Source organism: Microcebus murinus, chromosome 14 (assembly GCF_040939455.1).
Source record: "Microcebus murinus isolate Inina chromosome 14, M.murinus_Inina_mat1.0, whole genome shotgun sequence".
Classification (NCBI taxonomy): Eukaryota; Metazoa; Chordata; class Mammalia; order Primates; family Cheirogaleidae; genus Microcebus; species Microcebus murinus.
The window spans coordinates 6891710-6919314 of record NC_134117.1 but is presented as its reverse complement, the minus strand read 5'-3'; the positions used below and the strand labels follow the sequence as shown (position 1 = coordinate 6919314).

General features: G+C 51.9%; 1 non-coding gene across 1 annotated transcript; it reads left to right on the top strand.

Moving 5' to 3' along the window:
- The first annotated feature begins 7595 nt into the window (after positions 1-7595).
- On the top strand, positions 7596-7735 carry LOC142875737 (U4 spliceosomal RNA). The gene has a single exon (XR_012923033.1). It is a non-coding gene; the product is annotated as a U4 spliceosomal RNA (small nuclear RNA).
- Positions 7736-27605: the final 19870 nt, after the last annotated feature.

The following is a 27605-nucleotide window of genomic DNA, read 5'->3' as shown; positions in this document are numbered from 1 at the left end:
AGACTGGACACAGGTGACCAGCTCAGAGACCCCCACAGCCCAGGCAGGAGAGGAGAGGATGGAAAGGACTCAGCGGACATTTCCAGGTTGATGAGCAGGTTGGCGTCAGGCTTTGGGCACCCACGGCATCTCCTCCGCCCGCTGACCGCGGCTGGTGCCATGGCCCTCCCGCAGCCAGCCACAGAGCTCTCCGCGTCCTGCCTCATCCCTCCCATTGTGATCCAAGCCCGTCCTCTCCCGTCCTGCCCCAGGCTTGGACCCGCAGGCCACGCACACACGTCCACACCCTGTCCCTGCAGATGGTGAGCAGCACACAGATCTGGGAGAGGGATTATTTTTGAAACCTGTTTGCAAGGCAGATTTCTCTAAGTGCAGAAAATCGAAGCAAATTCTGAAACGATGAGCTCTTCGAATGCATGTGCTTACAGCATCACTCTTCTTTACCGTGTGGTCCTGCACGTTCAGCCTCTGCAGAGCGGCGCCGTCCCCAGGCCACCATCAGCTCCACACAGTATCCACCAGGCCCCTGTGGGGCAGGACGCATAGGCCGGGCCACCACAGGCATCCTGGGGACCCTCCAGTACCCAGCGCACCCCAAGGCACTTGCCCCCGGCAGTGACGAGCTCTAGACCACACCAAAGAGAAGGGCAGAGCCCTGGGGCTGATTCTCGGGACCCGGCCTCAGACCACAGGCAGGGCCATTGGTCCACCTGGAGTCAACACGCTCTGGCACTGTCTCCCAGCATCCTGTTGTTCCTTCCCTGGGCTCCCTGTCTCTGCGCAGGGTGCCACCCCATGACCAGGGCACACCTGGAAGAGGGGAGGGGGCGCCCACAATGCTGCCTCCCCTGGCTCACTGCCTCTCCTGTCTCTGGGTCCTGAGATGCCACCTTCTCAGGGCCCCTCCCTCCGTCACCCACACCCCTCTGGTTGCCCACATCTATAACAACATCTCCTGTTCCAGCCAGCCACTACATAGCAACTGGGACGACCTGCCTAAAGCACAGGGTATCTGTCATGCTCTCCCTCGCTAACACTCTGTGGCTCCCACCACCTACCAAATCAAGTCCATCCTCTTCAGTCTTGCATGACCTTGCACTCCCCCAGGTCCTCAGACATATCACCTGGGCCTCAGCTTGCAGGTGGGGCTCTCTTCCTCTCCCTTAGCCACTCTGAAATGTCCTCTTCCTGGCGGTACCTCTGTGAATTCTTCCCTGATCTCCCATCAAAACTCTCCCTCCGGCCAGGCACTGTGGCTCATGCCTGTAATCCTAGCTCTCTGGGAGGCCAAGGCAGGTGGATTGCTCGAGGTCAGGAGTTCGAAACCAGCCTGAGCAAGACCGAGACCCCGTCTCTACTATAAATAGAAAGAAACTAATTGGCCAACTAATATATATAGAAAAAGTTAGCCAGGCATGGTGGCACATGCCTGTAGTCCCAGCTACTCGGGAGGCTGAGGCAGCAGGATTGCTTGAGCCCAGGAGATTGAGGTTGCTGTGAGCTAGGCTGATGCCACAGCACTCACTCTAGCCTGGGCAACAAAGTGAGACTCTGTCTCAAAAAAAAAAAAAAAAAAAACTCTCCCTCCTCTGGCTCCCCCATGCCCTGTCCCCCTGCATGAGGCTCTCATCCAGTCTGAGTCACAGCTCTCTGCAAAGGCCTTACCTCCTCCTACCCCCATGGCCTGCAGAGGGAGGGAGAGGCCTCCATTAGCCATCTCTGGGGCCCCCAGTAGTTAAGGAGAAGGCGCTAGCTGCAGTCACAGATAAGCCCAGAATCTCAGAGGCTCAACACAGTAGCAGCTGAGGTCTCGGGTCACGTCCGGCTTCTCTGTTGCTGGCCAGGCAGCCTTCCCCGGGCTTGCTCAGGAACCAGGCTCTGTCTACCCCACGGCCCCACCTCCCCTCAGCCCTTAGAGCCCTCTCTACGGAGATGGCACACCCAGTTGCTAACCACGTCCCCTATGATGTGATTTCTTTCCACTCACATTCTGTTGCAAGAACTCACCAGGCAGCCACACCCACGGGGGGAGAGGCGGCTGCTGGGCAGGGAGCACTTCCGGGACAGCACCGCCCCGCGGAGAGGGAGGCAGACCCAGCCCGGGCTCAGCTGCGCACAGACCAGGCCCCGGAAACATGCACGGAACTGAACGTAACCAGAGGGCAGAGGAAAGAGAGGCAGGCTCTGAGGAGGGAAGAAGAGGGAGAGAGCGTGCTAACGTTCACTGAGCACCTGCTATGTGCCAAGCGCAGAGCCACGCAGCGCGGGGGACAGAGCCTCGACTTGAAGCCAGACAGACCAGGTGCAGACTGCAGGCCTCCCAAGCCCCGTCAGACTCCTCCGCGATGAGGCCGTGCCCACCTCCCGATGTGCGGTGATGGCACACAGCAGGTACTCAAGAGCCGGGAGGTACTGTTATTAATCTTCCATAAGCCTGCGATAGGGACATTGAATCTCAAGGCGCCGGGGCCACTTGCCAGTTATATGGCAGAGCCAGAATGCGCCCCGAATCTGCTCTCGCACCAAGACTGCACACGGCTCCCCAGGGCAGCCCGAGACGTCCCTCTGGCCTCCCGGGCTCTGGCCCTGATGAAGCTCGGGGAACCTGGGGCCCTTCCCTGAGCTGGTGTCCCCTCTGGTCTGACCGCTCACCTGCAAAGCCCAGGTATCTGCCAGGTGGCGCCAACCCCGTCCACACCCTCATGAGGGAGATTCCTCTAACAACTCTCAGTGCAAAGCACAGCAGCGCCTGGGCCCACATCTGCCTGTCCTCTCCGCCCAGCCCGTCCCCACCTGCCAGAGAGTCCCTGCCTTCCACTGCTGACCCTGCCCCAGATTTACGGGCCAACAGTCCCCCTCCCAGAGCCAAACCCGCAGACACAAACTCCCCGCCTCCCCTTGCAAAGCTGGGCTGGTGCAGCAGTCAAGCGCACGGAGGAGCCTTCCGACACTCTGTGGACAAACAAAAGCAACTGAGCCCGTGTTGCCGTCGGCCAGCCGCACACCTGGCTGTGAAGGTCCCCCGAGGCCCCCCGTCCGCCTCCGAGCTGGGAGAGGCGTGGGCTGCGGGCCAGTGGGAGCAGGACTTTCAGACCTGACCCCACACAAAGCCCAGTGCTGCGGGCCCAGAGCCAACGCCAAGGCCCAGCCTGCCACTGGCAGCCCCCAAATGCTGCCGTGACCAAAAGAGACATCTCCAACTCCTCCCCTCCACCAGGCCTGCAGTGCGTCTGGAGCCTCAGGGATGCGGAGGAGGGTGAAAATGGGAAAGCCATTCCCTCCTGCTGGGAAAAGGACCTGTGTTCTTACCTCCCAGGCAGGAGGCAGCTTACCGCGTTGATGCGTTGATTTGCGGCCTGCGTCTGGCCCAGCCCAGCTCGCCGTCGCGCTCGGGGTGTGCACGGAGGAGCCCCGGCCACAGCTCTGCTCCCTGCGTGTCTGGCTGCGTTTGATCCCCAGCCAGCGAGGCTGCAGGGCTGGGCCGGACGGGGACAGGAGGCCAGACCGGACCAGGCGCCTGCAGCCCCTGCAGCTCGTTAAGGCCTGATGCATCGTCCTCTTTCATCTGCACCAAGGTGCGCAGCAGCTGAGTTAGGGCAAGGTAAACCGCTGGAGCCCCAGCCCCAGTCAGGAGGAAAATAAACCTCCTTGGTCTTTATTTGCATCCTGGCAGGTGTGGCCCAACCACGGAGGCGGCGACCACCCCAGCCTGACCTCAGGGACAAGTACCGCGTGCACGCTGGGCTCAGCTCCTCTAGCCTGGGCTGCTCTCCGCACACGGTCCTGGAGTTACACAGGGACATCTGTGTGTCAGCTCTGGGTTCTCAGATGTAAATCCCAGCAGCCTGGCTCCATCAGGGTTTCCTGTTTCCAGCTGCACTCGTCCTTCTAGACATGCCGTGTTTTATCCAGCACCCTCGGGGCCAGGCCCTGTCCGGGGCTGGGGATGCTCTGGCCACAGTGGTCCAGCAGCCCCAAGCTGGAGCCTTCCACAGCCGGCTGCCCTCGCTCAGGCTGGCCCCTCCTGTGATGAGGGCTGGCTCTGTGCCCGGTGGCCCAGGCAGGCTGGTCCTGCTACTCGCCACTTTCTGCATTCACCCACTGTGCATGTGTGGCTTCCCACCACCGCGGCCCCCTCCAAGGGGACCCTAGGCCCTGCCTTAAGACCCTGGCTCCACCATGGTGAATGCTGGCAGGGCTGGGCTTCCATGCCCCCTGCCCCTACTCTCCACCCCCATATTGGTATCTCAGGCAGCCCCTCTGGCCTGGACACCAGGAATCAGCTCACTCAAGCCCAGGCCCCATTTCTCACACTTGGAGCTCTGTGGTTCCCTTCTCAGGCCACTGTGCTTCTCACTGCACTCTCCATCCCAGTGCAAATACTTCCTCACTCTCCCCGTCTGGTGTGAAGACTCCATGCCCGCCCTTCCCAGTGCCTTCTCAACACTCTGCTTTCTTCAAGCTGTGTCCCTGTTCAGGATGGCCTTCCACCACCTTCCTGACTGCCAAATGTCTACAGATCTTTCAAGAGCCTGCTCCAATCTTCTCCCTCCTGAACCATCTCCTGATCATCCCAACCAGAGTGAGCTTCTCCTTTGTCTTCACTCCATTTACTCCAAGGGGACAGCATCTCTCTGTTTCTTGCCTCCTATGCAATGAGGCAAGATCCTCCAGGGAGACCCCACATCTGGTGCCCCATCTGCATCCCCCCACCCCTGCACAGCCAGTGGTCCCACGGGAGTCAGCTCTGACCCTGTTCTCCAACCTGGACCTCTCTGCCCAGGCCTGGCATCCCTGGCTCATCTCCTGCTGTTGGTGCCAGGTTTACCTCGGCTCAGCTCAACAGATGGACAACCTACTGGGCTGTGTCTTCTCCTCTTCGCATTTCAGTTTAGCCCCTGGGTCCTGCCTCTCTGATCACGGTCCCCTCCCTCATTCTGTACTCTGCAGACCTCCACTCCCAGCCCAGGCCCTGTCTCCAGACCTTCGTTCCATACCAGACCCTAGATTCCTGCTTATCAGGAAGGGAGAGAATGGGCCACCCAGATGGGACATATGCCCACTGTTCCCTGGACAATGTCATTTGTTTAAAATTCCTTCTCTCTGCCCCCTTACCATGAGATCCCTGTGGATGGAACTATTTCATTCCTTCCGTTGCCAAATAATATTGCATTGTATGGATATAACACATTTTCCTTATCCATTTATCAGTGGCTGGATATTTGAGTTGCTTCTACTTTTTGACCGTAAATTATACTGCTGTGAACATTCGTGTGCAAGTTTTGTGTGGACGTATGTTCTCAATTCTCTTGGACACATATCTAGTTGTGGGATGTGGGTCTTGTGGTAACTCTATATTTAACCGTTTGAGGAACTGCCAGGCGGAGGCCTTCTCTGCTTTCTGCTGTACTTGAACCAGGGATAGTTTTGAGCCTGGCGCTGCTGGCAGCCACCTTGCCCACACACACAGCCTGAGAAATCGGGCAGCACGTGCAAGAAAAGAGGCGGACGAGAGAAACCAAGCCCCGGTGACATGGGAGCAATCGCTGCTTGGACAGTCCCGTGACATAAATCAATAAATGCCTTCTTCATTTACTTTTTATTCGCTCATACACACTGTGTAAGCCAGTGTGAGCTGGGTTTCGGGTACCCAAAATCAAGAGTTAACTGAATCGGCCTGAATCAGCCTTCAGCTGAGTCAGGCGCTAACTGCCCGTGCTCACTGACTGTCGGCTCTGCACCCTGCCTCACTCGGAATCCCAAACAGAACCCAGAGCAGGTGCCCAGTGTTTGCTCAGAGGTGAGGTTCGGAGAGCGCAGGGTGGCCCGGGCTGGGTCACTGAGCTGGGAGGTGGTCTGCAGCCTGCACGGCCCGGCTGGACCAGTCACTCCCTGGTGGATTCCAGAGAGCGACACGGCCCTTCCCTTCTGCATCACGCATTTGACATTGACCTCTCCTCTGCCTGCCGAGACCTCACTCCCCACTCATGGATGCAGCCCATCACTTCTCTGCACTCCCCACAGCCACAGAGAGAGGTCCGGGCCACTCCAGAGGCAAAGCAGTCTCTAGAGACCCAGTTCCCCTTGGAGGGCTCCATGATTTTGCCCAGAGGGGACCTGAGATAAGTTTCCAGAACTACTTGGTCAAGTCTGCTAGAAGACTGCTGGGAAGGTTCCATGTGAGATGGAACGGTAGCCAACACTCTCGGTTGCCACGGGCACTGTTTCCGTCTCTCCTGGTACACGGAGCCGGGCTGGGCAGCCAGGGGAAACACAGGCAGAGCCTTGCCAAGCAGTTCTGTCTGTCCCTCGCCGTGGCTCGTTTGGGTTACAGGAAGGCAGGATGTTGCATCTGCCTGGGATTTAGGCTGGAAACACCCGCGTGCAGGTCTGTACCAGGCCTCGGCGTGGAGGGTCAGAGCAGAGAGCCACAAACACTTCCAAGAAAGGGCACAGTGACATCTCTGCAAGGAGACGTTAAGGCAGCCCTGCCTCCTGCAAATCGGTGCGCCTGCACGAGCGGTGGCCGGCAGGTACGCGTCTCCAGCTGGGAAACCCCAGAGTGTAGACTCTACCCAGTTTTGGCCTTGGAGAGCAACCTGGAAGAGCCTCGTGAGGCTGGAATTTGCCAGCACATTTCACTTCATGCTCCCGGTCTGGAATGAATGTTGGCAAATGCTGCTCTGGGTTAATTAAACTTATTAATAAGATGTGGCAGCAGGAGTGCCAGTCCCCATGTTTGAGATACTCCCAAGGCACTAGAGAGGGGAGCCCAGCCAAGCTCAGCAATGCTCCATGCACTGATCACGCCCAGGACTCATAAAATATGGGACTGACACGGTGCTGCATATCTGAGCTCCCCGAGGACAGGAACCAAGCCACACTCATCTCACGTCCCAGTGCCTGGCTGAGCTGGCTCGCAGTTGGGCACGGAGAACCCCTCCCGTGACTCTGCAGGGAGTGAGTGCAGAATCCCTTGCTAGGCCTTGCAAGGAAGAGACTGTGCCCCCCAGAGTTTCCTATTGGGCTGTTAAACACACACAGTAGTCCAGAGGTTGAGGCCAAACGATCCTTCAATTGTCTCCAAAATCTCCCATGGAGCCAGTTGAGCCCACCTGAATGGGCAGGAGGGACTTCCCTCTCCTCCCCGGCGTGTCCCATCCTTCTCCCACCCTCTGCCACCCCCCAGAAGCCAGTGCTCCTTCCTCATCCCTGGCCCTAGTCCAACTGAACACAGATCTAGGCGTGAACAGGGTGACACCCACAAAAATCCAAGAGCAGCTTCTGAGGAAAGAGCCATCACCGGAGAACTTTAAATGGACAACCCCAAGAGCTCACACAGGCCCAGAATTGATCTCGTTCCCTTCAGACAGAGTGGAGAGACATCACTCAACACACAGGGTGTTCGGTAGAGAATGCCGAAGGGGCATTCTTTAAAATTAGGGGTTAAAGTAGCCTTAGTATAAAGGATATTTGATACCTGACTAAAAATCCTAAAAACAAACCTCAAAGGATCAAACTTAACAAGTAACTTAACCACCTGTCTGAAAAAGTTCAACACTGTGGAAAGGAATACCCCAAAATCCAGCACTCTCGGCTTTGTGCAATGGCAGTCTCGCAGCCAATGCGGTTTACCCGAGATGTGATTATTGCTAATTGAAAACTTTTCTCCATACCCCACCAGGATGACTTGGAATATAGTTGGCATTGGCAATTTTTGACAGTCTCTATAGACTGAACAACAACAAAATACCAGAACTCTGTATAAAATTCACAAAGCCTATTATCCAATCAAAAATTATCACCAGGCCGGGCGTGGTGGCTCACGCCTGTAATCCTAGCACTTTGGGAGGCCGAGGTGGGCGGATTGCTCAAGGTCAGGAGTTCGAAACCAGCCTGAGCGAGACCCTGTCTCTACCAAAAATGGAAATAAATTAATTGACCAACTAAAATATATATATACAAAAAATTAGCCGGGCATGGTGGCGCATGCCTGTAGTCCCAGCTACTCGGGAGGCTGAGGCAGTAGGATCGCTGAGCCCTGGAGATTGAGGTTGCTGTGAGCCAGGCTGACGCCACAGCACTCACTCTAGCCTGGGCAACAAAGTGAGACTCTGTCTCAAAAAAAGGAAAAATTATCACCAATACAAAGAAGCAGGGAAATGTGCTCCTAGACCACAATAAAAATTATTCAATGGAAACAGACCCAGAAATAACAGAGAAGGTAGAGCAAAAAAAGACATTAAAGCTGCTATTAGAAAGGTCTCAAACCAATAATTTAATTCCATCTTATGAAACTGGAAAAAGAATGACAAACTCAAAGCAAGCAGAAGGCAAAAACCATAGAGATAACAGAAACCAGTGAAATTGACAGCGTAAAATCAAGAAAGAAAAATGAATGAAACCAAAAGCTTGTTCTCTGAAAAGATGAATAAAATTGATAAACCTCTAGCAAGACTGATAAATTAAAAAAGAGAAAAGACACAAATTATTCGTATCGGGAATAAAAGAACATTGCAAACTCTATGGGCATTAAAATGATACTAGAGGAAAGCTGTGAGCAACTCTGTGCACATAGAATTGGCCATGATGAAACAGAGCAATTCCTAAGAAAAAGAACTACTAAAATTCATCCAAGATGAAATAGTCATCTGAATAGTCCTATAACTATTAAAGAAATTGAATGTGAAATTAAAAAAAAAAAAACCTTACAAAAAAGAAATTTTCAGGCACAGATGGTTTCACTGTGAATTCTACAAAGCATCATGAAAAATAAACAACCCTAATTCTACACAATCACTTCCATCCAGGAAATAGAAGCAGAGAGAACATTTCCCAACTCATGTTCGGATGCCAGCATTACTCTGCAATCAAAACCAGACGGCAACAATGCACGAAAAGAAAAATACAAACCCAAATCCCTCATGAATATAGATGCAAAAGTCCTCAGCAACATATTATCCAGTTAAACCCAGTAATATGTAAAAATAATTATATATCATGACCGAAAGGACAATTTATCCTGGGAATGCAAGCCTGCATTGATATTTGGAAATAAATCAATGGAATCCACCATATCAGCAGTCTGCACAAGAAAAGTTACATGAGCATATCTGTTGTGGACTTAACTGTTTCTCCCCCAGAATTCACACGTTGAGTTCCTAACGCCCCAGGACCTCAGAATATGACTGTATTTGGAGAGACGGTCTTTGAAGAGGTAACTCAGTTAAATGATGGCATTATGGTAGGCCCTAATCCAACATAACTGGTGTCCTACTGGAAAAGAAGAAGAAACTTGGCCACTGTCTTAGTTCAGGTTGCTATAACAAATGACCAGAGACTAGGTGGCTTAAACACGTGCATGTCTCAGTTCTGCAGGCTGAAAGTCAGAGATGGGCGTGCCAGCACAGGTGGGCTTTGTCGAGGGCTCTCTCTCCAGCTAGCAGAAAACTGACCTCTCTCTGCATCTTCATGTGCTGGAAAAAAGACAAGCTAGCTCTCTGGCTCCTTGTTATAAGGGTCTTCCCCCGCACACACCCCATGCATTGATCTAATCAATCACCTCCGAAATGCCCCACCTCCCAATACTGCGGGGCAGGCCGTGGGAAGATGAGTTGTTTTTTGGTTGTTTTTTATTTTGTGAAAAACCAGGTCCCTTAGGTAGTAGTTGCTATCGAAGATAAAAAATTAATAGGAAATAGAATAAAAGAATATATAGAGATGAAGGTAGAGTTTTATAGGTTTATATAAAGAAATTAGGATAAAGTGAGGGTATTTAGGAGTTTTTTTTTTATATATCTTTGTTAATAGAAGAGCCTTGAGGTTAGATTTATATGGGTTTTTTTTTTTTTTTTTTAATTTTTTTTTTTTGAGACAGAGTCTCACTTTGTTGCCCAGGCTAGAGTGAGTGCCGTGGCGTCAGCCTGGCTCACAGCAACCTCAATCTCCCAGGCTCAGCGATCCTACTGCCTCAGCCTCCCGAGTAGCTGGGACTACAGGCATGCGCCACCATGCCCGGCTAATTTTTTGTATATATATATTTTTAGTTGGTCAATTAATTTATTTCTATTTTTGGTAGAGACGGGGTCTCGCTCAGGCTGGTTTCAAACTCCTGACCTTGAGCAATCCGCCCGCCTCGGCCTCCCAAAGTGCTAGGATTACAGGCGTGAGCCACCACGCCCGGCTATATGGGTTTTTATAATCATAGATATCAATTATTAGTTGCCAGGGTAACAGATTTATATAGTGATAGGTAGTGTGGTTGTTATGGGTAACAGATTTATATATCAAGAGGTAGTTTTGGTTTGGGTTAACAGTGTTTTTAAAGGGCTTTTACCAATTTTCAACTTATTTTATTTATGTGAATAAACAGTTATAAAATTTTTTAAGGACTAACTTTTAAGTTTCAAGAGATAGCTATTAATTGACAGAGGAGTAACACAGAGATATAGTGGCTTTATATATATTTTTTTATTTAGTTATTGCCGATTTGAGGCAGATAGTCAAAGCAGGAAGCCTAACTATATTTTAAACGGTTTATAACATAGGGGTGAGTCTCTGGGCTGGGGCGCGCAGTTCCGGCTCCCATCCCATGACCCAGGTATTTACCTGTCTTGTCTTTCAGGATCAGGGAGGCGTCACAGACCTGAGATGACGGGAGCCTCAAGGAACGCATCTGCACGGGAGCTTTGAGAGCCCCCCAAGGCCATGTGGCCCTTGATATGCAAACTAACGAGTTTACATATTTTTTCTGGGCAAAACCCTGTAAACTCTTGCTTTTGTCTTTAATATAACAATATTGGGCGATACAATAAAATAATGATCTTATGAGCCACATCTCATTAATTTTTTAATCATCTTCCCTCAACATAATACCATCACATTGGAGGTTAGGACTTCAACATATGAATTTTGGGGGACGCAAACATTCAGTCTATGGGGGACACAGACACACCCAGAGGGGAGACCATGTGAAGACATGGGGAAAATATGGCCAGCTATAAACGGGGAGTGAGTCTGCAGAGGAAACAGCCCCGTGAACACCTTGATCCCAGACTTCCAGCCTCGGCCGGGCGCGGTGGTTCACACCTGTAATCCTGGCACTCTGGGAGGCTGAGGAAGGAGGATCGCTCGAGGTCAGGAGTTCGAGACCAGCCTGAGCAAGAGCGAGACCCCGTCTCTACTAAAAATACAAAGAAATTAATTGGCCAACTAAAAATATATAGAAAAAATTAGCCGGGCATGGTGGCGCATGCCTGTAGTCCCAGCTACTCAGGAGGCTGAGGCAGGAGGATCGCTTGAGCCCAGGAGACTGAGGTTGCTGTGAGCTAGGCTGATGCCACCACACCCTAGCCTGGGCAATACAGTGAGAATCTGTCTCAAAAAAAAAAAAAAAAAAGACTGCCAGACTCCATAATTGGGAGAAAATAATTTTCTGTTGTTTAAGCTGCCCAGGGATACTTTGTGATAGCAGTCCTAACAAGCTAATACAACATCTATTAATGCAGAAAAACCATTTGACAAGGTTCAGCATCCATTTATGACTTTATTAAAAAACCTCAGCCAGGCGCGGTGGCTCACGCCTGTAATCCCAGCACTCTGGGAGGCCCAGGCGGGCGGATTACTCAAGATCAGGAGTTCAAAACCAGCCTGAGCAAGAGCGAGACACCGTCTCTACTATAAATAGAAAGAAATTAATTGGCCAACTAATATATATAGAAAAAACTAGCTGGGCAGGGTGGCACATGCCTGTAGTCCCATCTACTCGGGAGGCTGAGGCAGAAGGATGGCTTGAGCCCAGGAGTTTGAGGTTGCTGTGAGCTAGGTTGATGCCACAGCACTCACTCTAGCCTGGGCAAAAAAAACCTCATAGCAAACTAGGAATAGAAGGGAAATTCCTTAACTTGATAAAGGGCAAATACAGAAAACCTGTCCCTAACATCCTACTTAATGGTGCAATAGCGAATGCTTTCCCCTCAAATAAATAAGACAAAGGTGTCACTCTTATCACTCCTATCCTATATCATACATGTCCCAGTAGCACAAGAAGGCGAGAAAAAGAATTAAAAGGCATACATATTGGAAAGAAATGAAACTACCCATTTACAGACGACATAATTATCTATATAGATAATCCAAATAATCTATTACAAAAAAAATTTCTAAACCTAGTGAGTTTAGCACTGTGTACACAATTCACTTGCAACTTTCCTTCTAGCCTTGGGCCAACTGTACCCTGTAAGGTACAACTATCACCCCATTCTCCAGATCAGGAAACTGAGGCTCAGAGATGGGAAGTAGCTTGTCCAGTGGCTACACTGGGATCTGACCTCAGGTCTGAGTCCAGACTCTAAGGAGCTTCTTTTCTCTGCTCCACCCTTGGCCTCTGAAGCTTCCTGTCCCAGGGAGTGGGGCACTACAAAACACCCTCCACAAGTGTCACTGCCCTTTTCCCATCATGAAGCTGTGCTCCACAGTGACCACATGCCTGATGGATTTTCGTGGGAGCTCAGGGTCAAGGCAGGGTCTGTAGTGCTGCATTTAGATCTCGCCCTGTCCCTGTGCAGCTTCCATGCACAGACATTCTTGTGCCGTGACTTGCCACTTTCCCATGACTTGACCCAGTGTGCTCTGCATCAAACTGTTTACTTTCCAAACATTCGTGTTTCTCTAGGCACGCTCTTGCAAATACCCTCCGGGGCTGCTGGGCTTCCAGAGAGAAGCAAGCTGCAGGCCACAGCTCAGCACCCTGTTCCCGGGCCACCCCAGCCTGGGGGAAGCTGAGGCCACAGGAGCAAGCCCAGAGAGGTGACACCGGCGCTACCCCACAGCTGGTGGGACACCAGGCTGCTCAGAACACTTGTGAAGGTGTCTGACTATGGTCCTTCTCACTGCTCCCACTGCTGAGTATGGTCTGAGGCCACCCGGGAGTGACCCCCTGACCCCTGACCCCTTCCCCAACAGGGATGGTCCAGCCCCCACCCAGGCCACAGTGCCAAGTGGCCTGGGGTAGATCCACAGCAGCTGGAAGGACAGCCCCCGCCTGCAGCCTGCGGGCTTGGAGACCCAGGAAACCTCCCTGTGCAGCGAAGTCTGGGGGAGGGCCTGTCCCTGTCCCCAGCCACTGTGCCCCAGGTGACAAGCTCTCCAGAGGAGGCAGCACTGAGAAGGGATAGGGGACAGGTTCTGGGAGGCCTCAGCAAGGTACTCGGATTCCCTGAACCTGGCTGTGCTCACCTGCCAAACAAGGATGAAGATGACAGGACGCACCTCGGGGCGCTGCTGTGAGGATTAATTCAGTGATGCGTGTGAGACGCTGCATGGCGGGTGGCAAACAGTGAGTGCCACTCACACACCAGCCCGTGTCGCCATCAAGGTTAGAAACTTGACCGGGCGCGGTGGCTCGCGCCTGTAATCCTAGCACTCTGGGATGCCGAGGCAAGTAGATGGCTAAAGGTCAGGAATTTGAAACCAGCCTGAGCAAGAGTGAGACCCTGTCTCTACTAAAAATAGAAAAAAATTAATTGGCCAACTAAAAATATATAGAAAAAATTAGCTGGGCATGGTGGCACATACCTGTAGTCCCAGCAACTCAGGAAGCTGAGGCAGCAGGATCGCTTGAGCCCAGGAGTTCGAGGTTGCTGTGAGCTAGGCTGACGCCACAGCACTCTAGCCTGGGCAATACAGTGAGACTCCGTCTCAAAAAAAAAAAAGGCCAGGCGTGGTGGCTTACACCTGTAATCCTAGCACTCTGGGAGGCGGAATCCAGCAGGAGCATCCTGTGCTCGGTGGCAGATGCCCCAGGGACAAGGTGAGCAGGTCACAGTGGCCACCCACACCCACCCCTGAAAGCAAGTCAGAAGGGAGGCGCCTTGCCTGGACTCAGGCTGAGGCTCTGAGGACCCCACCCGAGGACCTTGCCTCTCCAGGCCACTAGGGTGGCCTTGGAACCCTTAAATGGTCCTCACCGTGAGCTATCTTTATGCAGCTGTAAATTCCTAGATCAACACACTGGCGTCCCAATACCCACCCAGGCACATCCAAGCCTAAGCCATGGGCTGTGCAAACCATGGGGACTTCCGACTGCTCCCTTTGTGAGGAGGGAGGAATGGGGCCCTGAGGACAGCACCCAACCTGTGACTGGCAGCAGGTGGTGCAGAAAGCCCCCAGCAACCTCACTTCTCAGGGGGGATGCCTCAGGCTAGTGTTTCCTGGGTCCCCGGGAGACAGGGCCCAGCAGCCCCAGTGGTGACATTTCCCGGGTCACCTGTCCATGCCACATGCTTCCACGATAACTTCCCAAATGCACCACCTCCCTCCAATACTGGCCTCAGGGTCTGCTTCTGGAGGGTTGAGAGGGTCAAACCAAGGCAAGAGGACAAAGGCCCAGAGGTTGGCAAAGGAAAGACTTATCCAAAGAAGTGATCTACAGCAGACAAGAGGGGGAAGAGCAGCAGGAAGAAAGAAGCATCTCAAGGCACCTCCCTGTCACTTAAATCTCACTACGGTCCTGTAGGGGAGGTGACATGTCCGTGTCTCAGATGTAGCAGTTGAGGCTCAGACATGCCCCAGGTGCCCAACTGGGGACAGGTGAAGCCAGGATTCAAACCCAGGTCTCTGGACCCAGAGCCCAGTCCCAGATGCGTCCAGGCAGCACCGGGGGAAATGGTGCGGCCTCCAGAAGTGGGACACTTCCAACCGTTTCATCCAGGTAATATGGTGACCAGAAACCGTCCCATCTGGTCCGTGAGACTGGCGAGAGGCGGTCAGTGGGGAGGAGCAGCTTTTGTGCTCCGTCCCCACCCCCAGCCCACCCCACCCTGGCTGCCCGGCAGGCCATGGGCGCCTCGGCCTTCCAGGCACAGGGCTGGCCCGCAGGCCACCGTCCTCTCGTCCCGGGAAGCCCAGAGCTCAGCCTCCTCTTCAAAAGCTCCGCTAATGAGAAGCACACTGCGCTTCCTCAGGGAGGCAGCTGCGGGAGAGTCGGAAGTGCAAACTCTGCTGGTGGGTGAATCATCACGCTGCTTTGTATTAATTTTTTTTGCGGCAATGTTTTCATGATTTTCTAAAAACACATAGAAGAATAAGGCTCATCTCTCTCGTTATTGGCAACACCTGTTTGGAGTAGAGTTCAAACGGGTACAAGGGGGGACAATCTTCGCAGGCTACGGGGGCCGCACTTAGAACTGGGGACCGTCCGCCTCGGGCCAGACACGGCCCAGCAAGAGAGCGTCCGCGTGGAGCGGAGACAGGGACGGCATCAGGTTCTTCCCTGCTGCCCGTTGTAAGTGTCCAGCAAACACGTGTCAAAGGAACAGATGAATTAACTGATGTCACGGAAACTTTCTATTTCCCCAAGGAAATTAAGCTAATTGACCTACGGTGGCCCGGTAATAACGGGGAATACGATATAGTCATAAACTTAATGGTTGGGAGACTATTTAACGACAATGGTAAAGTATTCCCCTTCTCTTTTTAAGTGAAAAGGAAATTATAAAATAGTGTGTGTCGAGCAAGATCCAAGTTTTACTTTCCAAATATAGGCACAAATGCTAGCGGTAGTTATCTCTGAACGATGGCATAACTTAGCAGGGTTTGTAATTCCTTCCTTTTCTTTCCCTGTGTTTTCCCGTTTTCGGTAATGAACATGTGTTACTTTGGTAATCAGGAGAAATATGCTCTATTACCAGCAAGATGAAATATCATAACGTACTTGACAGCTTGGCTTCCTGGCAAGAAACGAGACAGGACTTGCTGGCGGCCTTCTCAGTGAGGCTCCTGGCCCTAAAGATTCAGTCCCTGGGATGCCTCGAGGACCCCAGGGAGTGGCAGGAAGAGGAGACCTGGACAGACAGGACGTTTCACCCCCACGTCCCTGCTCCAGCTGGGCAGCTCCACCCTGGTGGGCTTCAGCGTGGACTTCACTCCCCTGATCGAGGCACCAAGAAACGGTGCTTTATATTTTTCCCAAAGCAAATTAAATCTGACCCTCTGCTCCCATCCCCCTGGGCTTATGGCAAATTCACTCTGTCATTACTAGGGCTCCCTCCCCAACTAGGGTTGCTGGACTCAGCAAATAAAAACACAGGATGCCCAGAAAAATTGGTATTTCAGATAAGTAACGAATAATTTTTAGCATAAGTCTATCTCGTGCACTATCTGGGATATACTTATACTAAAATATTATTCCTTATTCATCCGAAGGTCAAATTTAACTGAGTGGTCCTGCATTTTGTCTGGCAAACCTCTCTCTGTGCCCCAAGGGTCCTGCAAAGGCCCAGGGTGGTGATGCAGAGCAGACAGGTGAGGAGGCCTGAGGCCACTGGTCCACATAGCTGCACGCCCCTGCCACAGGCTCGCTCAGGGGCGGGAGCCTCTGTTGCCCCCAGGCCAAGGGGGGCTGGGGGAGCTTTGCGAAGGCTGGCCACCTGGTGACCAGGGGTACTAGTCGGCCCTGCCATCTCTGGGTACCCTCTGGGGCAGCACCCCATGACATCAGCCTTGTATCTGTCAGGGCCTGGCAGGAGACCTCTGACCCATCAAATCTGGTGATCTGGGTGAGTTTAATAAAGAGACTATTTACAAAGATGTGGATCAAATGTAGAAAAACAGGCTGGCCTGAGTGCAGTGGTGTTTACAACTAATTGATCACAACCAGTTACAGATTCCTTTGTTCCTTCTCCACTCCCACTGCTTCACTTGACCAGCGTGAAAAAAAAAAAAAAAAGAAAGAAAAAAAGAAAAACAAAGTCAACTCAAGGCAACAAGAGGGATATAAGAAAATAGACCGAGGGCAGAATTCAATAAAATCAAGAACAAAACAGAAATGTTAAGACAATCAAAATACAAACATATGAAATGAAAACAGGAAATAATTGAGATCTAACAAATAGTTTTAAATGAAATTTTTAAGCAATATTATTCACAACTACAAGCCAATACTCAAAAACAGATTAAATGGATACATTTCTGGGGGGAAAAAACCTATAAAGTGACAAAATTAATATAATAGAAAAGTGGGGTAGATCAACAGCCATGAAAGAAAATAAAAACCCAAGAGAACCAACTAATTGTTAGGAGTTTGCTATGTTGCCAGACACACACTCAACATACAAAAAGCAATCTCACTCCTCCATTCCAGCAAAAGACACTGAAAAAATGAAGCCAAAAATATGATAGCATTGATCACAGCAGCAAAAAATATAAAATACCTAGGAATTGCCTACCAGAAAATGCATGAGATCAGTATGGAGAAAATCTTGACTCTAATAAAGTCATAAAATGGTATGTGAGAAAGGATGAGGTGGCCCCATCCACGAATGGCACACGCAACCCTGCCAAGGGTGAGTTTCCGCAAGCTCATCTGTAAATTAAAAATAATTACATTAAATCCAATCAAAAGCACAGTGACATATTTTCAGGAACTTTACAAATTGATTCAAGAATTTATATGAAAAATAAAGATTCATGAATGGCTAAAATAATCTTTTTTAAAAAAAGATCAAAAAAGGGGTATTGGCAAAGGAACAGATGAGAAGATCAAAGAAACAGAACAGAAATTCTATAATCAGACCAAAATGATGGCATCAAAAGCCAGGGAGGAAAAGATGAATTATTTAGTGAATGGCGCTGGAGACACGAGGTGGCTACCTGGAGGTGTGGGCTCCCACCGCAGGCAGGCTACGCTGCACGTGCAGAGCTGCCACCCCAACAGGCACTCACGGGCCACATTTACTGTCTAAACGTTGTGCTGCCTCGTTGACAATCGCTGGGCTGGGTATTGCAACACGCCTTACAATTTCAACATACGTGCATGGTATTTTTCAATGTTTAATGCACTTGAAGCACTTCTGTAATCTGAGCTTTTCCTACATAGAAAAGTAGTTGAGAGAAGCAAGCTGTAAGCGAAAAGCAGACTCTTCGACTCCTTACACGGAATTACGCAAGCAATCAGCCTGCTTCAAAGTGTTACAGTCGAGATTCGCAGGGCCGAGGGACAGAGAGACAGTCACGGAGGCTGTAATTATCAAAAGGAGTTTTATTGTCTAGTTCGAGCTAGGGTCCGAGTCCCCAGAGTGCCAGCGCAGTGGCCCCTTCTTCGGGCAGGGACACCCTCTTGTGTGCTAGTGAGCCTTTTATACCCAAGCTGTTTACATGCTGATCGTGCATCCCCCCCCCCCAGTGATTCGTACTTCATCCTGCCCCTGATAGGCTCCAACCCGTTCCGGGTCCTAGCTGAGAGACTCCGGTTTCTGCGTTCTTTGTCTTTCTCCTCTGCATCCCATAATGTACCCATAATGCCTTGCAGATAGCAAGCAAGCAGTAAACAGAAGCTGGAAGGTGTCCGTTGTCCTAATAGCCCAGTATCTTACAAAAGGAAAGATGAGCAACTGGAGCATTCGACTTCTGACAACACAGAGGCGGGAGACCCTGGACGCACAACTGCCGTCCAGTTCCGACAAACAGCATCAGGAAAGTAGGAAAACAACAGGAAATATGAAGAAAAGTGTCTGTCCTAGATATTTACTTCCTCCTTTGGAAGTGGAGATATTTTAAATTATTGGTGCAGGTTATAAAGAAGGAAAAAAATGCTAAAATCTCTTTAGATGCAACTAGCAAGGACATTGGAAAGTCTTCATCTTACGCACAAAGATAGGAATAGAAAAATGTAAACATTATTTATGTATATAATGTAGCATAAAGTAATATAATATAATCGAATGCATCATGCACACACACATGCATATTCCAAACAGTTTAAGGACCACATGTGAAAGTTAAATAATAAAGCTAATAAAAGAAAAGTGAAACAGTTTTATGGTCTCAGGAAGAGTGTCTCAAGTCACCAAAACGATAAACGATGAGAAGAGAAATGACAGATTCAACTTCATCAAAATACACAATTTCTATCAGACAAAGAATACCACAGATAAAGGAAACAAGTGACCGAGAGACTGGGCGAACATTTTTTCCAATGCCTGAAACTGACCAGGAATTAGTATCCAAATTATACAAGTAACTCTGACAAATCACAAGCTGAAAAACAGGCAACGCCTGAGGAAAACGAACCAAAGTTATGAACAGACAATTAACAGCAAGAGGAAGTCCTATCATCACACAGGTAAAAGAGCAGGCTCTACCGAGACCCCACCTCACCGCCATCTTCATGGAAAATAGAAAGGCACACGTGTGGGGCAGCCATGCTCTGCAGAAATGGGATCCTCCGGTCCCACCGGTGGGAGGACACACGGGCGCAGGCATTGCAGAGAACCACCCAGGGGTGCTTGGTTAAGTGCATGCACCACCCTCGACTCGACACAGTGCCGCGGACCCTACATACTCATCCCAGAGACGTTTTGCATGAGCTGGGAGGCACCTAGGAGGACGTGCATCAGAACATCGTGCAGTGCAAAGTCATAGGCAATGTAGGGACCCATTGCTCAGGAACGGAAAACGCTCGTGAGCTGTTTGTTTGTATGTTTTTAAGTACTCTCACATTGGAAATTCCAGGCAGCAGTCAGATGTGCGGAACCAGATTTACATATAGCAACAAGGGCCAATCTGAAAAACATTATGTCTGGTGGAAACAGGAAGAAAGAGATTTATGGGCCAATACTGTTTATGAAGATTTAAGAACACACATGTAAAATAGCACTATATATTAATATTTTTCAAGGAGTCACTTGTTTTAAAATAAATGTATAGTGTATTGAGATTGGGTTGGAAGAACATAAGTGCATGAAGGTAGGTATTAATGGGAGGCTGGAAATGGGAGCAAGGGGGGAGGACAAAGGGGGAAATAAGGAAGTAAATAAAATGAAAGCGCAGCCTGGCATGGGCCACCCTCACAGTGAGCAGGACCCTCAGGTGGGTGGTCGGCTCTACACCCCGAGGAGCCCGTGAAAGCAGAAAGGCCCCAGGGGCAGCCCAGATGCCAAGGCAGCACCACCCACCCGCACAGGGACCGACCTAGGTGCCACCACCACGCACATCCGGGGTCTGCGGAGCAACAGCTCAAGTCTGGACCTTACCTGCAGCCCAGGTAAGCCCTGCAGGGCCCCCTTCGCAGGATCTGGGAAGGATGCACCAGATGTGTCACCCAGGTGACAGCCACCACCATCTCAGTTGCTGTCTGAATGACTGCTGAGTGCTATTTCTTGTTAATTAGATTCCAGGCCTGCTAACTGTGGAGTAAGAGGAAAGACTGATGGTCCTCTGTTCCCGGGCTCCCACGGGCGCTCAGACGGGGAGGGGTGGACAGCTACCTTCCGCAGCAGCAACGTGCCAGGAAAATAATAGCTTCGGGACCTTGGGGAAGGGGGCACTGACAGGGGTGGCATTTGTTTGCCTTCCCTGCGGTGACAGTCTGAACAGCGAGGACCTCAGGACAGGACTGGTGCCCCTCCCAACAGCACAGGCGCTGGGGAAGTGCCCGTGGAGTCTGTGGAAGGAGGAAGGACAGATGCAAGGGAGGGAGGGGGAGGGAGGGAGGATGGATGAGCCATGACACACACATGCACACACGCGCACACACGCCTCACGGGCACACTGACTGAGCAAAGGAACACGAGGCTCTCTGACAATGCAGTCTGTTCAGTACACACGCCTGGCCGTGGTGCAAACGAACCTGCTTCATGAAAACAGGGAGTGAGCTAAGCACGTCTTGGAATCTTCCAGGCAAATAAAACCCATCCCTTTAAGCACCAGAGTCTTTTTATTTTAACCGTTTAGAATAAAAACACTTTGTGAAATGTACTGACACTCCCCGCATTATTTGTTTAATTACCCGCGGAACACCAAGTGTGCTTTGATATTTTCTCAAAGGAGTCATCATTTGTAACTGCATCCCCCACTGTCACGCCAGGAGAACTCAGGACTGGCAGGGCCTGACGGTGTGACCTGCCTGCTCTGCGGCCCACTCCTCCGTGCCAAACCTTGTTCTCCCCTCTGAGCGCTGGGCCTTCCCGGAGGCTGTGCCCTACCAGGGCCATGCTCCTTGACTCCACGGGATTTGGTTCGTCACCTGCTTGCAGCTCGATCTGGTCCTGCTCAGTCACTGGCGTGTCCCTGGGTCCAGCTCTGTGCTACAGGAGGGCGTGTTTCGTGGGAAACTTGCTTCTACCTGCCTCGGGGCCTGGCAGCCACTTCCCTCTCTGCCAGGGAAAGTAGAATCTGATGCTCCCAGCAAGGGCAGGGCGGAGCCGGCCAGCTCCCCAGAGGGACCGGCACCCTCCCACCCACAGCGGGGAACACAGAGGCCACCTCCTCTCCTCTCCCACCCGGTCACCTGGCCTGGCCCTGGCTCCGGCTCCGGTCTGGGGACATTGGGAATCCAGCCCCACCTGCCAGCTCCCTGGCCCCACCCAGCCTCGTGGTTGACGCCCCCCGCAATGGAAATTTGGGTCCATTCGAGCTGGGAACAAGGCCTAAAATGGTGAAACAAAAAAGCAGAGCCGGGAGGGAGGATGCCGCTTCTGAGGATGGGAATCAGGGCACAAGGCTGCCTGGGGGACCTGCACGGGAAAGGGTGGAAGGAGTCACAGGCCCGGGTCCCCAGCACTGGAGGCCGGAGGCAGCCTCGCCTGACTCCAGGCAGAGCCCAGCAGGGCCGGCGAGGGAGGTGGCGGTGGGGACAGCAGACACAGGAGCCCCAATTAGAGGCTGACAAAGGGCTTAGTCCCCAGATTACACACAGCCTGGGCCACCGCAGGCCCCAGCCCCGTGTCGGGACAGACTTAATGGCCTTGGCTGGAGCCGCCACCAACATAAAGTATTCTTGTTCCCAGAGATTTTAACAAGGCATTTATGGACCCAAGACAACCTTGGGACAACATTTGGCTTAAGGGGCCAGCTGCGCAGACAATCGGGGCAAAGAGGCGGGTCAGCACAGAGCCCCGGGCCGAGGCCACAGAGGCAGGCAGGACTAAGGGGCCTTTTACCCCCGTGCAGGGCCCGGGCCCCCTGCCTTGTTAACAGCCAGTGCAGCTCAGCCCTGCGGGGACCTTTACAGAGGAGGGGAGGGGCTGGAAGCCCACCGCCAACACCAACCCCAACTTTTTAAACGTAGCCCCAGGAGACAGGAAACCATTGGGCCAGGGCCGTGGAGTGGCCCACTGCTCCCGACAGCACTGGGGACCCGAGGAATATCCTGGCCCCCACAGACCACCTGCCGCTTCCACCAACCCCCGTGCTCCGCCCTGTAGCAATTCATTTGTCCTCCCGTTTTGCTCATCGTGGCCGCAAGCAGGGTCGGGGTGGTGAGGTGCACCCTGCCGGTGATGCGCTTGCAGCCAAGAGGAGAGACACTGGTGTTTCAACTCATCCGTCTCGCGTGACTGTAGACTTCCGTGTTCTACTCGTGTGTAGCTGCCATTTACTGAGAACTGAACGTATGTGAGACCCCAGAGCAAGGGCTGCACTTGGGCCCTCTTGTCCCAGCCTCGCAGCAGCGAGGGGGTAAGGACACCACGATCAACCCCACGGCCCAGCTCAGGAGCCAGGTTCGGAGTGGCCTGAGGCCAGAGCGGCCTGTTATTCCAGATCGAGCTGGAAGCAGGTGGTGAATGAAATACCGCAGAGTCAAGGAGAGTGGCCCTGGTAGGGCGCAGCCTCCGGGAAGGCCCAGCGCTCAGAGGGGACAACGAGGTTTGGCACAGAGGAGTGGGCCGCGGAGCAGGCGGGTGGCACGGTCAGGCCCTGCCAGCCCTGAGGTTCTCCTGGGGTGACAGGAGAGTGGTAGGTGACAGGCTCCTCCACCTACCACGCCCACGTCCACACGGGCAAACTCCAGAGGGGCAAGAGAGGTGCCAACAGGGGAAGATGCAACCAGCTCAGCCCCCCTTGGCACAGTCAAGGACGGCTTCCTGGAGGTGGTGATGTCCGAGTCAGGCCTAGAATGACGAGGAGGGTTTGGCGAAGAGCGAGGAGCAAAGGGAAAACGGAGCACGTGTTGGGGCCTAAGGTGGCAGGAAGGGACTTGAGGGGCCCTGGCACCACGGAGCACATCTTTGGAGGCTCTGAGATTTGGGGTTCTGCCCTTCTATTGTTAATAGCAGCAACAGCTACTCAACACTTACCAAGGGCTTTATAAATCCCATTTTCTGCTCACAAAGACTCTCAGAGAAGAACTGTGAGCATCGCTGGAAAGCTGAGATTCGGGAGGTGTGTGCAGCTGAGCTCAGCCAGTCGGGGCAGCCAGGTCTAGGACGTGGGTTTCACGGGTGACGGCCACCTCGGCCACGGTGCAGGAGCCGCCACGGGTGGGTTTGTGTCAGCCGCAGAAACAGCGCTGGGCCGGGACGGGCACCCCGACTCTGCTCTCGGCTCACACACACTTTGCAACTCTCGGCATCTCGGCATCTCCGAGAGAGGGGACCGCAGTCCCCTCCCCCGGCCTCATGGCCCGGCGGGCAGGATCGGAAAGCCAGGCCCGGGAAGTGCTTTGCTGGTGGTGGTAGCTGAATCCCAGACCCCCAAAATGTCCAGCCCCAACCCCTGGAACTGTGCATACGCCACCTTATGCGGCACAGGGGACTTCGCAGGTGCGGTAAGTTAAGGGTGCTGAGATGGAGAGATCGTCCTAGATTCTTACCTGGTGGGCCAGTGTCATCACAGGGGTCCTTACCACAGAGGAGGAGACGGGAGGACGGAAGCAGCGGTCGGTGCCACGAGCCACCAGCCAAGGCATGTGGGGCTTCCAGAAACCGGAAGAGGCAGGAAATGGTCTCCCCCAAAGCCTGAGAAGGGACTAGCCCTGCCGACACCCGATGGCAGCCCAGGGAGAGGGATCTGGGCTTCCGACCTCCAGAACTGTAAGATAATAAGCTGCGTTGTGCCAAGCCACCGAGTTTGTGCTAATTTGCCAAAGTGGCCACGGGCAACTCCTGCGTGGCGGGAACGGCCCACTCGCATGGAATCGAGCGATCCAGCCGCAGCTCCCACCCCTGCGAGTTTTATGCACGTGTCTCCTTTCGTCGGGGCAGAATGATTTCAAATAATTCTGCTCTTTGAGTGCAGAAAACAAGCTTCAGATAATTCCATTCTACTTCCTGCGGAGAGTTTAAAAAATAGGAGCTGAAAAATACATAATTACTTTAAATGGCAGCAGATTCTTCCCCAAATGTGACGCATTTTCTTCCTGGAGAGCGATTTTAAGGTGTTTTCTGACGATTTTAAGGTGCTTTCTGACAAAACCAGCCCAGTTCAGCTGGAGGGTCCTGCCTGCCACCAAGTCACCAGGTGTGCCTGCCATGCGGCGGCTGGTCGGAGCCAGGGTGAAAGGAACGACTTCGGACAGGTGGGTGGCAAAGAGCTCCCAGCTTTGGCAAGTTCAGGCTTTTGGGCAGGGAGTTTCCCAAGAGCTAGAAATCTAACGAGTCGACTGTGCATGCAGGGATGTTGCCATATTTTAGTAATAGGCATTAAGAAAGTGGACAGGCGTGGTGGATCATGCCTGTAATCCTAGCACTCTGGGAGGCAGGCAGATTGCTTGAGGTCAGGAGTTCGAAACCAGCCTGAGCAAGAACGAGATCCCATCTCTACTATAAATAGAAATAAATTAATTGGCCAACTAAAAATATATATACAAAAAATTAGCCGGGCATGGTGGCGCATGCCTGTAGTCCTAGCTACTCGGGAGGCTGAGGCAGAAGGATTGCTTGAGCCCAGGAGTTTGAGGTTGCTGTGAGCTAGGCTGACACCATGGCACTCACTCTAGCCTGGGCAACAAAGCAAGACTCTGTCTCAAAAAAAAAAAAAAAAAAACTGTATGGGGGCTGGGCACGGTGGCTTGGGCAGGTATCAGTGGCTCACACCTGCAATCCCAGTGCTTTGGGAGGCCGAGGCAGGAGGATCACTTGAGCCCAGGAGTTCGAGGCTGCAGTGAGCTATGATGACACCACTGCACTCCAGACTGGGTGACAGAGCAAAACCCTGTTTCTAAAAAAAAAAAGTATGGGGTGGGAGGAGTCAGAGCCAAGGAGACGCTGCTTAATCAATGGCCCGCCCAGCAGAAAACAGTCCGTGTGGGCGTTCCTGGACCAGCGGCAGCCAGCAGTGCTTCAGTGCGGTCTGCCCTTCTCCACCCCGGGCCAGGCGCAGACGGACTTGGGAAGCAGAGCCCACCTGCATCCCGCTGCCCACCAACCAGGCCACGCCCTGCCAGGGAAGACCCTTGGTGCGGGGGCAGAGGCCAAAACAGGAGGCCAAAATTCTTTGCAATAATTAAGAGTTAAGGTCTTTATATGTAATTAAGTTGTAAATTAAGATCCCATGATTAGGATGGGCCCTCAATCCAATATGACCGGTGTCCTCGTACGAAGAGAAGACACACAGACAGGCACGTGTGCAAAGGAGCGTGCCACGTGAAGGCACAGACACACAGAGGGAAGGTGGCTGTGTGAAGACGGAGGCAGAGACTGGAGTGACGCAGCTGCAGGCCACAGCACGCCGGGCGTTGCCAGCAACCACGAGAAGTCAGGAGACAGAGCCCAGCCCCTCGTTTCTGCTGTTTGAAGCCACCCAGTTTGTGGCAGTTTGTTACAGGAGCCCTAGGAAGCTAACACCGATACTAGAAACGCTAATAGTTCTATTGCTCCAGTCGAAACTTGAGTGACACATGTCACTCTCTTTGGCCACCCAGCATCCTTGTCTACCCCTTCCCCATGTAATGCATCTTGGAAAAAGGCAAAAACCTCATCCCATTATAGGGCCTTACAATGCCTGGGACCTGCCTTCCCAGCCTCCCTTGCAGCCAGGGGAACAGATATTTGATAAGAGTTCTGCCAGCTACATGCATGTGGGAGCCAGAAACACAGAGGCTGGGACTCGTGAACACCAGGCTGGCGAGATTGGAGGCAGCAGAGATACCCATATGTTGGCTCTACAGGCTTCCAGGGTTGGTTCAGACACAAAAGGCCAGCTCATTGGTAGGGTTAGCAATACACGTGAAGGTGTCAGTACCCACTGGAGGTCTCAAGGTGTCTCCCCAGTTCTGCGAACTGATTTTGAACTTCATTCCTGGCTGCATAGCCTCCAAACCTAATTGTCCAACCTCTGCAGACATCCTGCGAGCTGCCTGATGTCCCCTAATACATTTCTGTTTTGCTTTAATGAGCAGAATTAGCTTCATCTGCTTGCAGCTAAGCTCCTTGATTGGCAGGCAGCTTTGTGCACGCAGCTCTTTCCACTTTTCCTGGCAGCACCTCTGGCTCTAGGATTCTGGTGGGAGGCTTTGGAGTGAGTCAGGAACTGATTGTGTGTGATCTCCCACTTCCCAGGCTGGATGCTGGCTCTCTCCTTTCCCCTGAGCAAGGGATGAGAGTGGTTTTGAATACAGGCTTTGGTGGCCACAGGCCTGGGTTAGGATCCTGGTTCCTCAGTGCCTGTGTGTTCTTGGGTGAGTTACTTACCCTCTTTGAATTTCTGTCTGTAAAACAGATTTGTGATAGACATCAGGATTTCTTCCCAGAAACCCTTCCTCCTTCTCCTGGTAGAGCCTGTCTTTCCTGGAGTGAGTTCATTCGTGACCTGTTGACGGGCAGGCATGGGTCTCCAGGGGGCTCATCACAGTTTTCCAGGATTTTCCTGGTTAAACAGGACCATCTGTTTTTGCTAGAATTGCTGCAAAGGCTGAGGTGCATCCTGGTGGCATCTCAATAGAGTCTCTGAGTAGGATTAAATGAGAAAACACAGAGAAAGTGCTGAACGTGGATCCCAATAGAACTGCCAGGTTTTCTTTTCCAGGGCTGAGGACATGACCAGACTCCAGGTGACTGGTCCCACCTGCCTCCCAGGCGTGTCCACCCCTCACCGCCAGTGCGGAGCAATGCCAGGGTTCAGTCTGGGACCTGGCTGCACACGATTTTGTGTTCTTCACATTTGTTTGGACATTTTCCCACATCATTAATATCCTTTGAAAGCCTGATTTGTAATGTCTAACAATCCAAAATGAACATTTCCCACAAATTATTTTAGCCATTCTCCTACTATTTGGCATTTAGGCTATTTCCCATTGTCCACTTTATAAATTATGCTCTAAAAGCATGTTTGTGCACAAAACTTTGCATCATAGATTATTCTCCTGGGATGGATTTCTAAAAGTAAAATGACTAGGTAGGTCATGGACATTTTTAAAGCACCTGTTGAGTTGTTCAGTTTCTGTCTGTCCGTTTTTTAATCACAGCTCACTGCAACCTGGAACTTCTGGGCTCAAGTGATCCTCCTGTCTCAGATTCCTGAGTAGCTGGGACTACAGGCCACCACACCCAGCTAATTTTTCTATTTTTTGTAGAAACATGGTCTCAGTATGTCACCCAGGCTGGTCTTGAACTCCTGGCCTCAAGGGCCTCACAAAGTGCTGGGATTACAGGTGTGAGCCACTGCGCCCAGCCAAACAGCTCAGTTTTGAAACAGCACCTGTACCCTTTTATAACACCCCACTGTTAACCACTCTTCATTGGCAGAAGTTCTTCCACAGCTACCATTCATTTAGTGCCGGGGGCCAAGTGCTCCAGTGAGCATTCTATATGCCTTTTCTTATTTATAACAACCCAAAGGCATGGATAAGATTATTGCAGTTATAGAGATGAAGAAACTGCGGCTCAAGG